Here is a 14128-nt window from a genome sequence, read left to right on the forward strand (position 1 = left end):
AAAGGTAGATGCATTAAAAGAAAATCTGGAGGGCTGGAGAGACAGCTCAGTGGTTAAGACTGTTCACTATTCTCCCAGAGGATCAGTTTAGTTCCTAGCATCCACACTGTGGTTCACAACTATCTGTAACTCTAGCTCTAGGAGAGCTAATGCTTCTGTACCCTGTGGGCTCTTCAACAAATGTGGTGCACATACATATGCTCAGGCACAACTTAAGTTAATAAATGAAATTAAAGAAACACTTTAAAAGTTTGATAAATCATTAACAACTAATGAAGGAAAATCTAGATCCCAATTTTGGTATTTTGTACCCTGACATAGTATTGACAAGAAGTCTTGTGAGTTTTATTTCACTTACTTTCCTTGTGTCAAAGCCATTGCACAGCCTTTGTATTTGTGCTTGCCTCGATCTCTATGAGATTCCCTTTGTCTAGTAGATGTTCTTTTTTTTCTTCAAAAGATAAAATCAATTTCTTGATTTAATAGATTTTGGTTCCCATAGTACACCTTTCTTCTTCCTTAAGGGATTAAAGGCCCCCCACCAGTTTCTCAAATAACACAAATATTTGTTTTCCCCTTAAGGAAATTCTTTTTTTTTTTTTTTTGGTTCTTTTTTTTCGGAGCTGGGGACCAAACCCAGGGCCTTGCGCTTCCTAGGCAAGCACTCTACCACTGAGCTAAATCCCCAACCCCAAGGAAATTCTTTAATAAGAAATTAAACCATGAAACGGAAGGTAATTTTTAATGAGGTTGTATGTTTCAGAGTTGTGTATGCACTGTGAGTTAAATATCATTTAGTGCTAGTCCTGAGTACACTTATTGCTTGAGAGAAAGGTATGAAGTTTTAGTAAAATAATCTTCATAGTTTACATTTTTCTCACTATTAAACTGTTAAGTTTTGGTCACTTAAATACTTTCATTTCTATTGTCTGAAAGTTGATATTTTAGAAATGAAAGGGATTTCTTTGTTTTCCCCATTATATAATAAACCACATCACTCTTAACTTCAACAACAGATGTGCTGGTGGAGAGGCAGTGGGAGGGTAGCACTGAAGTACATGGAAGGTAATTTTTTTTTTCTTTTCTATTTTTTGGAGCTGGGGACCGAACCCAGGGCCTTGCGCTTGCCCAAGCGCTCTACCACTGAGCTAAATCTCCAACCCCGGAAGGTAATTTTTAAATTGTCTCTATGTTCATTTGTGCCTGTGTGTGTGTTCATGTGCATGTACACACATCATGGAATGCACATGGAGATCAGAGGACAGCTTTCTTGAGTAGCTTTCTCCTTCTACCTTTATGTAGGTTCTAGGAATCAAAAAGATTCAGTTATCTGGGGCAATAGCCTTTACCCACTTAGCCATCTTGCTGGGCCTAATTGTTTTGTTTTGTTTTGTTTTTGGTAGGAGATAATTTCAAAGATTATGTGGACCTTTTTGCAGCGCTCTGGATAGAACCTGGAGCTTAAGACTGCCCAGAAAGTGCTCTATCACCTTACCACTGAACTGCATCCCTGGGCTTGAAAATAGTAATATTAAACCTCATACTTGGAAGAAGCCTCAGTGATCAGTGGCTTAATGATGAGGTGCTCAAAGCAAACCTAGAAAGCACAGAAACGGATTTGCATTTGTTTTATATGAATAACTTGAAGATTACATGGATTTTATGAAGCAAACTGTTTTTGTTTGTGATTTTTTTTCTTATTCTGGAGAAAGTCCCTTTCCCTCACTCCCTTCTTTGACGGCATTTTTCTATGTACATGCTCTTCTTGCTGACTTCCTGCCTCAGCACCACAGCAAACTTTGGATACACACCCAAAGTACATCATTTTGAGTTGCGATTTTAATTATTAACACCTAGAGTAATCACTGAAAACTTAACTTAAAACACAGTTACAAAGGAATAAAAGTAGATAGGATATACTTAACACAAAAGAGAAATTGGCTGGGTGGTGGTGGTGGTAGTGCATGTCTTTAATTCCAGCACTGGTGAGGTAGAGGCAGGTGGTCTGGACTACAAAGAGTCCCAGTTAGGGCTGTTGCACAGAGAAATCCTGTCTCAAAAACAAAAACAAACAAACAAACAAACAACCTCAAAAAACAAACAAGGGGGGATTAAGGATGAAAGACACACATAACAAATAGCTGTCTGTGTTATTACTTTCCTCCTTGCTACGAAATGCCTGACCAAAGTAACATAGGGAAGGAAAAGCTTCTGGTTCACAGTTCAAGGGTATAGGCTCACCCAGTCCGGATGAGGCAACAGGAATGCCCAGAGGCTTGTCTCCTAGGTGATTCCAGATCTGTCAAGTTGTCAATTGATACTAAGCATCACACAATTCTTCATAAAACTTTTGCAAAAATAAGGGAGGAAGAAGTTGCCAAGTCATTCTAAAGTAAAACAAGCAAACAAACAAACAAACAAACAAAAAAAACCCCCAAAACCATGGCTCTGAAACTAAAACCACATGAAGCTGTTAGGAGAAAACTGTGTCTTGTAAAGAAATGTAAAAATTACAAGTGGCATATTAAAAAAATCTTGAAAAAAAATTTTAAAAAGTTCCATTTAGTGTGTGTTTGCTTGTGTGCATGCCATGCCACCTCACATATGTGGAGGTCAGGCGATAACTTTGGGTGGTGGTGGTTCACTCATCCTTCCACCCTGTGACACTACCACCACTTGGTGTCACTGGCAAAGACACTCTCACAGACTGAGAGCCAAAGCAAGAAAGTCAATTTGTCAAGCAAATGGAGGCTGAAAAAATGGCTGGGGTAGCTGTTCTAACTTTGATAAAATAGACTTCAAATCAAACATAGTTAGAAGTGATACAGTAGGCCAGTAATAAAAGAAACAATCCAAAAGGAGGATTGTCTTAGTTAGGGTTGGAAAGACAGCCTAGCAGCTAAGAGCAGGTGCTGTGTGGGCATTGGGGACTATGGTGCATGCCTTTGACCTCAGCACTAAGGAGACAGGTCTGTGAGTCCATTTCAGGCCAGCTAGGGATACATAGCAAGACCCTGTGTCAAACAAACAAACAACCGAGGTGCTCTTCCCACAGAGGTCCTAAGTCCCTTCCCAGACAGCACATTATAAGGCTGACAACCATATGTAACCCTAGCTCCTGGGGCATTTGATGTTGCTGGCCTCTACAAGCACATGCACTCACATGAATGAACCCACACAGACGTACACATGTAACTTAACAGAGCCCTTAGGATATGGAAAAAGTTCTAAGAGGGAAGTTTATAGCTATGAGTGCTATAAATCAGAGAGAAGTCAAGTATATTATTTAAAGATTCATCTCAGGGTCTTAGCAAAAACAAGAACAAGCCAAACTCCAAAGCTACAGACAGAATGAAATGATAAAGATCAGGGTAGACAGGGATAGGGGAATGGCTTGCAGAGAACCCAAGTTTGGTTCCCAGAACTCATTCAGGATGGCTCACGACCATCTGCAACTCCAGGGAGACCTGACACCTCTGGGTTCCACAGACATCTGTACTTAGGCTCCAGGGTGTGTACACACACACACACACATACACACACACACACATTTTAAAAAAGGTAATGGCAGAAATTAGTGAAATGGAGACTAAAAGAATAGAAGGGAGCGGGAGAGATGGCTTGGAGGTTAAGAGCACTGACTACTCTTCCAGTGGTCCTGAGTTCAAATCCCAGCAACCATGTAGTAGTTCACAACCATCTGTAATGGTTGAACAACAGAAGGAATCAAGGAAATAAAAAAAAAAAAACCAAGAGCAGTTAAACCCCTAGCCAAACTAAAGACAAGAAATATGAGATTTAATTAAGATCAGAGATGAAAAAGGGATATTAGTTAATTTTAATACAATCTAGAGGATCATTAGGGAATATTTTCTTTTTTGAGACAGGGACTCAGCATGTAGCCCTGGCTGTCCTGGAACTTACTATGTAGACCAGGCTGACCTGAAACTCATGGAGATCCTCCTGCCTCTTATTAGGGAATATTTTGAAAATACATTCTAGCCAGGCATAGTGGTGCATGCCAATAATCACAGCACTTTGGGGACAGCAGCACAAGGATCTGTACAAGTTAAAGAGCATCCTGATATATAGAGAAAGTTCTAGCTCAGTGAAGGACCTTGTCTTAAGAACAAATAAACAAGAGATTAAATACTCTCAACTCACAATTAAATTTCAACTCCCCTGGAAAATCTAGAACAAATGGATAAACTGCTATGTGCTACAAGGGATAAACATCTGATGTGCTAAGATAAAAGCAAGGGTATATAAGCAACACACAGAAATCAAAATTAAAAAGAAACTCATAAGCTGGTAGAGAAATTCATATGGTTAAAGTAAGGGTCTTCAATACCCAAAATAAGCTTTTAAAAGAACAAAACTGGAGGACTCCCCCCCCCTTTTTTTAACTTCAAACATGCTATTCTAATACAGCTAGTAACAAAGACAATGCCTTGTGTAGTGAGTAATAAAACAGAGATAAATGAAATTTAGAGTCTAGACATTAGCCTTCATATTTACAAAATATAGTTCATTGACTTTGTCAAGACAATGTAATGGGGAAAATACTCTCCTTTTCAGCAAAAGGTGCCAAGAAAATTAGATATCTCTAATATAGGAAAGAACATGTACCCACTATTGTTTGAATGTGCCCTCCAGAAGTTCATGTGTTGGGAACTTAATCCTCCACACTGATAGTGTTGGAAGCAAGGCCATTGGAAGGGAATCAGAATGTGGTAAGGCTTGACAGTGGGGCCCCATGAGCAGATGTGTGACTTTCTAAGAAGAGATAGAGGTCTGTTTCCATCATGCAATGTTGTCAGTTCCAGTTCTAACATCAAGAAGGTGCTCAACAGATGAGGTCCCTTGGTCTTGGACTTCCTGGCCTTAAGAACTGTGAACAACAATTTCTTTTCTTTATTTCTTGCCCAGTTTCAGGCACTCTGTTGTAGCAACACAAAATAGATTAAAACAGAGCCCTACTTCACACTAAACAGAAAAATTAAGTCAAGTGGGTCATCAACCTAAACATAAAGAGCTAAAGCTATAAAGTTCCTAGCAGAAAGCACAGAAACCCATCTTTGTGATACTGAGTTAGGCAATGACTTCTTGGACCACACCAAAATACCAAGTGATAAATGGAAAGAGATTAATTGGATTTCGTCAAAATGTAAAAATTCTGTGCATCAAAGAACACAATGAAGCTGGGCAGTGGTGGTGCACACCTTTAGTTCTAGCACTTGTGAGAGGGAGAGGCAGGTGGATATCTGAGTTCAAGGCCAGCCTGGTCTATAGAGCAAATTCCAGGACAGTCAAGGTTACACATAGAGAGACCTTGTCTTGGGGGAATAAAGGACACAATGAAGAAAACAAAGGACAACCCATAGAACAGGACAAAGTATTTGCAATTACTATTTTTGACAAGGGTCTTCTATTCAGACACCAAAGCAAAAACAAAAACAAAAACCTTTCATACCTCAAGACTATAAGGATAATAAATAATTCAATTAAAAGTGAGTAAGGATTTAAACAGACATTTCTTTAATGATTATACACAAATAGAGAATAAATGGACAAAAGGGTATTTCAAAGCATTATTATGAAATGAAAATCAAAACCGTGAGATACTATATTTACTAGAATATTTACAATCAAAGGCAAAACAAAAACAAAATGGCAAAATAATGTGCTGCTGCGGATGTGGAGAAATTGGCACATTGTTGGTAGGAATGGAAAATGATAGAGGCACCTGTGCAAACAATTTTTTCTCAAAAAAGTTAAATATAGAATGTCATAAGACACAGTGATTCGATTAAGGAGAGAAGAAAACATATTCCGATAAACACAAAGACATTCAAGAAAATCTGCAAAAATATAAAAACAACTGAAACGCTTATCAACTGACCAATGGATAAACAAAACACAGAAAATCTGTACAATAGAATATTATTTTGTAATAAAAATAACATATACAACAACACAGATGAACTTGGAAAACATTTTTTGTGCATGTGCACATGGGGACCAAAGGTCAATCTTGTATGTCTTACTTTTGGTGCCACTCACCTTGTTTTTGAGATAGGATCTTTCACTGGTCTGGTTCGACAAGTAAGCTAGGCTGGCCAAGCCATTATTTTTTTATTTTTTTTTAAAGATTTATTTATTTATTATATATAAGTACACTGTAGCTGTCTTCAGATACACCAGAAGAGGGCATCGGATCTCTTTACAGATGGTTGTGAGCCACCATGTGGTTGCTGGGAATTGAACTCAGGACCTCTGGAAGAGCAGTCGGGTGCTCTTAACCGCTGAGCCATCTCTCCAGCCCCCATTATTGAGCCCCATGGATCAGCCTATCTTTCCTTTCTCAGTGGACAGGATATAGGTGTGTACCACAATGCCTAGGGTTTTTTGTTTCTGTTTGTTTGTTTGTTTGTTTGTTTACATTCGTTCTTGGAGTGGAACTCAGGATGCTTGCATAGCCAGCACTTTACTGATGGAGCCATTTCCTTAGCCCCTGGAAAACATTATTTTTAAGTGAAAGAAGCCAGTGCAGTATAATACATGGAATCTTTTTTTTTTTTTTTTTTTTTTGAGACAGTCATATGTAGACTTGCCTGGCTTGGAGCTTGCTCTGTAGACCAGGCTGCTCTTGAACTCACATAGATCTGCCTGCTTCCACTTCCCATGTACTGGAGCTAAAGGCACACACCACTGTGCTTGGCTACATGAAATCATTTATATGGACTACGGGGGCAGGAAGGGAGCAAGGAGGGAAATATTAGGAACTTACTAATAATGAGTATGAAGCATCTTTAGTAGGAGCAAGGATAAAAAGGTTTAAAGACTGATCATGGTGATTGTTGCATGTCATTATGAATGTACTACAACCACTGACTATCCTTCAAGAAGTTAAATTTTATGGTATATAAAATATATCTCCATAAAGTTGTAACAAAAAAGATGGAAGTCGGCAGGGGGTGTAGCTTAGTGGTAAAGCATATGCTTAGTATTTGAGATGGTTCAATTCTCAGCACCAGAAATATGGGACAGAAAAGATGGGAAGTAATAATAGAACATTTGTCTATTAATGCTGTTTTATATAGAAGATGAAACTGGTGGAGAGACGTCCTCAAGACAATATGGGGCTTTTGCCAGGCATAGTGGTACACACCTTTAATCCCAGCACTTGGTAGGCAGAGGGGGATCTCAGTGAGTTCCAGAACAGCCAGAGCTGCAAAGTGAGTCTTGGGAGAAAAAAATCAGAGAGAGAGAATATGGGGCTTCTTAAAAATTGAAGTGGAAAGATTAGATTTGAATGACAGTAGGAAAGGATTAATATATAATAAGAAGACAGGTAAATGAATCCACATGGCATACGGCAGATTGTGGGGATCTAGGGACCTCCTTTCCTCCTTTTTTTGTGAGACAGGATCTTGCTCAGACTTTTGTACCCAGACTTTGCCTGGAACTGATGGTTCTCATGCCTCAGCCTCATGAGTGATGGACATTTTTTTCTGAGAGCTTTACATTTTAGGTAAATGGCAGGCCTCAGCATGAGGACCAAAGCATGGAGATTTTGGCTGAGAGAAGAGATGAAATTGTCTTTCTGGATGGGAGGAGAGTAGGGCACAGAACTGAGAACTGAGAAAGATCATCTATGAGGATATTAAAATCACCTATAGTTAGCCTGGAAGGGCATGGGGAAAAAAGTGGGTGGCAGTGACTAACATTGTAGAAAGGCTCCTGACAAGCATGTGCACGGTTCTGATTACAGTACCAGGAAGGAAGGAAAATGAGCATTCATGTGGTCAAATTCTTGTAGAAAAGGAGCGGCAATGCCAGCTGTTGGTCATGTGTACAACTAGCGTAGAGGGGCAGTGGACAGTTTAACATTTGAAATGGAGTATCTTACTATAAATAAACCACTTATTAATTATACAGAAGAAAAACCACAGGCTTGGGGCAGTGTCTATCATTCCTAGATTCAATCCTTGGCAACAAACACAAAAGCAACCAAATAGTTTGGGTCCAGCATGAGGGCTTTATTGGGCAAATGTGTTTGCTGCCAAGTCTCATAACCCGAGTTTGATCTTCAGAGCACTTGTTGGGTACAAAAAGGACTGATTCCTACAAGCTGTCCTTTGAACCCCACTGTCATGCTGTGTGTTGACATGTGTGTACTCATACACACAATAAATAGATAAATAAATGCAATATAAGTACAGTAATGTGTTGTTTAACCGCAGATACATTCTAAGAAACTTGTTCATTTTAAAGGGTCTTATGTTCTACCAACTGACCTAGCATGGCAGTAAAAAACATCACAAATTTTTTTCTAACCAGGCCCTGACCTTACTTAGCTTCTGAGATCAGATGAAGTCAGTCTTGTTCATGGTGGAGCTTTTCTCAAGTGTTCATTTTTACCAGCATGTACTTATACAAACCAATGTGTATGGTGTCACTAGATGATTAACTGTATGAGACCAGTGCCATGGCAGTTTGTTGTTGGCCAAAACATTGTGATACAGCATATGAATGTAACTATGGTGAAGGTACATGGCAAGCATCACATTGGATAAGTTGTCAAAGCAAAAAAAGAAATGTCAGGAGCCATCTAGGATAGGCTAATGCTACCAGGTAGTCTTCCTGGAGGTGGTCCACCATGTTTTGCACGGTCTGTGATGGATGAGCTGTATGAAACAAAGTTCCAAAGAGACTTCCTCTCATGACTGCTTCTTGCCGCTGATATGCCTTCCCTCCTCTCATTATTAAATTAATATAAATAATATAAATATAATTAATATAAATAATATAATTTATATTAAATTAATATAAATAACCTCCCTATTGACCAGATCTCCTGCATAAAGATGAACTTTCATGAATTAATGCTATTTAGATGAGTTAATGATTCTATAGAATTCCTGATTTGATTCAAATAATTTTAGGAAGGAAGTTTTAAGAAATGGTCTCAGTTGCTTGCTAGAAAGATGTAATAAAGTTAGAATCAAGAATAGAATGTGCCCATTCCTCATAATAGTAAGTAAAGGTTGCCATAAATAAGAAACACAATGAGCTTTCATAATTACACTAAAAAGAGAAATAGACTTGGGGCAAATTTGTGTTCAAGGAAAAGCATTTAGGTCTGAGGATAAAGCCACAGGTGTGCACTATGAAAAGGCAAGGCCACGTAAAAACATTGCTTTGAGCTTACAACGAGCATACAGAATGAAGTACTGCTTGGAACTTAATATCAACATCCTTCTGTAACTCCCATTTTATATAACATTCTATCTGTGAGGTAATTTCCTAAAGAACTCTTTATCTAAGAAGGTATAAAAAGGCCAGAGAAAGGAAAGTTATTGGTTGGATGGTTTGGCTAGGGGGGCTCTCCCCTATCCGTTCATCTGTCCGTCCGTCCATCCATCCATCCATCCATCCATCCATCCATCCATCCATCCAATGTTTATGTCTGCTTGTCTATATGTACATGTTAGGTATATGTATGTATGGAAGCATGCATGAATACTTGTGGAGTGTATGAGACAGGTGGTTGGGCCCAACAAAAATGTGAATGTGTTAATATGTGAGAATGTGAGAAGTTAAATGTATGTATGAATGTATATGTATCTGTGCATATCTGCCTGTATAACGCATCTTCATTGTTTTCCTTTCCGTCCTTTCTGGTTCACAAAGAGTTAACCAGCCAAGCAAGAGAGGCTTCTGGCTGCCTGGACAGAAAAAGGAGTGATTTTCCTGCTGCTAGGCAACAGGTGTTAATTGCCCAAGCCAGTGGTTTTTAACCACAGAATAAGCAAGAAAAATTTTAGGACATTTTAGAAGCTATCAGCCAGCATTCAGTATAAAGAACTAGAAGGTTAGAGACTATCAGTCTTTAAAGCTACCTCTGAGACCATCAGTTTTTTTTTAAAACATATGCCCAACTCTGTGTACTATTTCAAACCATTCCAGGCCAGGCTGGCTCCCAGCAAAAATATTAAAAAAAAAAAGAATATTAGGGCAAAATGTTATCATGTTCCTCCTGAAATAACAACAAACATATCTTTTGGCATTCATGCCCAAAATGCAGACCTTAAAACTAATATAATCACAACAAGACTTACACAAACCTGAATTCTATAAAATAACTGGTCAGGATGCTTCAAAAACTATCAAATTCAGCTGGGAGTGGGGGTATGCCTTTAATCACAGCACTCAAGAGGCAGAGGCAGGTGAATCTCTGTGAGTTTGAGGTCAGCCTGGTCTACATAGTGGGTTCTAGGACAAGCAGGGCCATGTAGAAACCCTGTTTTTTAAGACTCTGTCTTAAAAAACAAAAACAGAAACAAATACAAAAGTCAAAGTAATGAAAGACAAGACTAAAAGAACTGATCCAGGAAACGTGATGAATGAAACTGATGAGGAAACATGACTGAATGAAAATGTTATCTAATTTAGGCAATTTGACTGAAGTAGTTATTGAAACTCTTCCAAAAAGTTTAAAAATTTGAAAGTTTAAAAATTCTGGGGTTGGGGATATAGCTCAGTGGTGGAACGCTTGTCTGACAAGCGCAAGGCCCTGGGTTCAGTCCTCAGCTCCGAAAAAAAAAAAGACAAAAAAAGTTTTGAAAACACAGGCTGGAGAGATGGCTCGGTGTTTAAAACTTGTTGCTCTTGCAAACCACCTGTAACTCCAATTCCAGGGAATACTTTGCCCTCTTCTGGCCTCTGTGGGCAGTGCATGCACATGCTGGCAAAACACATAGAAAATAAACATACCTTTTTAAAAATATGAAAACACAGCCAGGCAATGGTGGCATATGCCTTTAATCCCAGCACTCGGGAGGCAGAAACAGGTGGATGTGAGTTCCAGGCTAGCCTGGTCTACAGGACAGCCAGGGCTACACAGAGCACCTTTATCTTGAAAAACAAAACAAAAATTAAAACATAGGACTGTAGAGATGGCTCAGAGGTTGAAAGCACCTGTTGCTCTTTCAGAGGACCAGGGTTCAATTCCCAGCACCTATATGGTGACTCACAACCATCTATAAACCCAGATCCAGGGACCTTATGCTCTCTTCTGACCTTTTTCTGCACCAGGCATGCACACAGTGCATATGCATATATAACGGCTAAACACTCATACATATAAAAATGAATAAATCTAAAAAAGAAAACCTAAAAATATCTGAAAACAGGGCTTGGATATAGCTCAGTGGTGGAGTGCCTGCTTAGCATGCGAGAGACTATGGGTTCACTCCCCAGCAATGGAAGTAATCAGAAAACAAAAACAGGGTTAAAAAGCAAAGAAAATTCATCCAAACTATTATTTAAGTTTAAAGAATTCTGGGGTTGGGGATTTAGCTCAGTGGTAGAGCGCTTACCTAGGAAGGGCAAGGCCCTGGGTTCGGTCCCCAGCTCCGAAAAAAAAAAAAAGAACCAAAAAAAAAAAAAGAATTCTGCGTACTCATTTCTAATTTATCCACTTGACCAACATTTAAAGAAAGCCTGTCATGTACCAAGTAGTGTTTTAGGTACTACAAACCCATCCGTAAGTGGATACCGAGTGGATAATTAGAAGACAAACTACAAACACAATAGAAGTAAACAGCATACAACCACACACTGTATAATGAAGTTTTGGTCCACAGTGGCCTGTTTAAATGATGTTCATCTCATACAACTGTATTGTCTGGTGATGTCACAGGTCTTAGTTTGAGTAAGCACTCTATATTTTGAACAATGACAAAATTACATATTTCCTCGAGATATATTCCTATTGTTAAGCAACACAAAACTGTACTTTGTAAGATGATGGAATGCGATGGAAACCAGTAAAGGTGAGTTAGTGTTCGGACTCTGATGGATGTTTTAAGCAGGATCATCATGGTAGACCTCAACAAGAAAACGACAACCAAACAGAAACCTGAAGAAAGTGAGGCAATGAGACCTGTGGACAATTTGGGGAAAAGTAATGTAAAGGGAGGGAAAAGCCTAAGACAGCCCCCCTCCAGGCATAAGTGTGCCTAATGCATTCAAATAACCTTAAGGAGGCTATTATAGGTGAAATGGAATAAAGGAGCAGAGTGGTATGAGGTAAGGCTAGAGGAGTTAGTGAATAAGGATATTCATTTATATTTGTTTCTCTAGAAATCTAGCACTCAGACAGAGAGGCATTTACACATTCTTTTGTTTAGAACTTTATGAGGAATTAATTCATCATTTATGGAAATGGAACTATATCCTCCCTATGGTTTCTGAGTCACCACTCAATCAATACACATGTAGCTGTCACATGCACAAGTCACATTCTTGAATTAATGTGTAAAATGATTTCTTTTAGTGAAGTCATATCAAAGCATTTACATATTGAAGTGCATAACTGTTTTATTACAAAAGTTTCTTCAGCCCCAGCACTTGGGAGGCAGAGTTTGAGGCCAGCCTGATTTACAAAGTGAGTTCCAGAACAGCCAATGCTGTACACAGAGAAAGCCTGCTTTGAAAAACAGAAACAAACAAGCATACAAAAATAAATTGTTCGCCATTATATTACAATGAAAGCATCATTATAAGCTGTGGAAGGATTGTATATATAGTCTACTTTTTATGCTCTTCATTAAAAAATAGTGAAGGAGGAAAACTACACATTATAAAAATAGAATATTGGATCTATAGTTGTCAGGATGACAAAAGTATAGTAAGAATATTGAAAAGTTAGGGCAGCAATGGGAAGAGATTTGTGGTACTTGACAGTGAGTTTCAAAAGATGTGATCTAGAAGGACTCCTGGATGAGGACAGAAAAGATGGGGATACAATTAGAAGATCCTTGGACTATCTGTGGTGACCAATATTACATAATGACTATCAAACTGTTTTGTGGCTCTGGTGGTGGTACATGTCTTCAATCCCAGCACTTGGAAGGCATAGATAGGCAGTTCTCTGTGAGTTCAATGCCAGCCTGGTCTGCAGAGTGAGTTCTAGGACAGTCAGGCCGTCACACAGTCGAAACCTTTTCTTAAAAAAAATGTTTTGTGGGGGTCAGTGGCGGGGGCGGGGGGCGAACCAAGACACTGTTTTACATTGTAACCCAGGTTTACTTTGGATTCACTATGTAGCTGAGGCTGGCCTTGAACTTGTGGCAATACTGAATGCTGTGAATATATAGTCATGTACCACCATCAAAGCTATTGAAAAAGTAGGGTTTTCTTTCTTTCTTTTTTTTTTTTTTTTCGGAGCTGGGACCGAACCCAGGGCCTTGCGCTTGCTAGGCAAGCGCTCTACCACTGAGCTAAATCCCCAACCCCGAAAAAGTAGTTTTTAATATAATTTTCTCCCCATTCTTGGTGTCTCTACCTGAACAGAAAAGGCCGAGGAGCAAAGAGCTCTTTCGTCAAAGAGACTTAAAACTAGCCCAAGACTAGGCTCCAGTTTTGTACCTTACCTTTGGGTTACTCTCATTGTTATAAATATTGCACCTCCAACTACACTACATTAGGAATAGAAAAGAGTTAGGTCCCGTGTGGGGAGAGAGGACAGAAGCATTCAAAAAAGATCCAGTGGGGAGAGGGTCAGAGACAGACACGGGTGGAAAAAAAGTCAGAGACTAAGAGAATCAATATTCTTTCAATCACGATCATCATTATTTATTGAAAAAAATTTCTAGGGACCAAGCATGCGTATTGGCTCAGGTAGAAATATACCCCCATTTGACAGTTGATGAAATCGAGACCCAAAGGAATAAATCGGATAGTTCAAAGTTTCATAGCTGGTTTCAAGGGGTTAGGTAAGATTAGGCCTCCTGAGTCTGGAATATCTTAGTACGTCTCAGAGAGAGACAGAAAATGTTGGGTAGCGGTTGATATGGAGTCAAGACCAGAACACAGACAATCACGTGAGCAGCAGACCTGCACGAAATCTTTTCTCCAGAGACTGGGATGGGGAAGCTCAGAGGTTGGGCATGGGTGGTGGGTTCAAGGGGGTACTACTCACCTGGGTATCGTCTGGAGAGGATGCAGGAGCACTCGCCTTCCTTTTTTGCTACGCAAAGGATCCTCCACCACCCACGGACCTAGAGTCGAAAGGCCGCCCAGGTAAAAGCGCGCCAGGTCCCTCCCCACAGGCGTTCTG

General features: G+C 39.4%; 1 protein-coding gene across 1 annotated transcript in view; it reads right to left on the reverse strand.

Annotated features, from left to right (window-relative positions):
- Positions 1-14128, reverse strand: part of Kantr (KANTR integral membrane protein) — a 31800-nt gene that overhangs the window by 17470 nt on the left and 202 nt on the right. Inside the window, 1 exon segment of the mRNA NM_001447071.1 lies at positions 13991-14069. The gene's annotated coding sequence lies outside the window, so the exon portion shown is untranslated.

Source organism: Rattus norvegicus, chromosome X (genome assembly GCF_021556685.1).
Source record: "Rattus norvegicus strain SHRSP/BbbUtx chromosome X, alternate assembly SHRSP_T2T, whole genome shotgun sequence".
Classification (NCBI taxonomy): domain Eukaryota; kingdom Metazoa; phylum Chordata; class Mammalia; order Rodentia; family Muridae; genus Rattus; species Rattus norvegicus.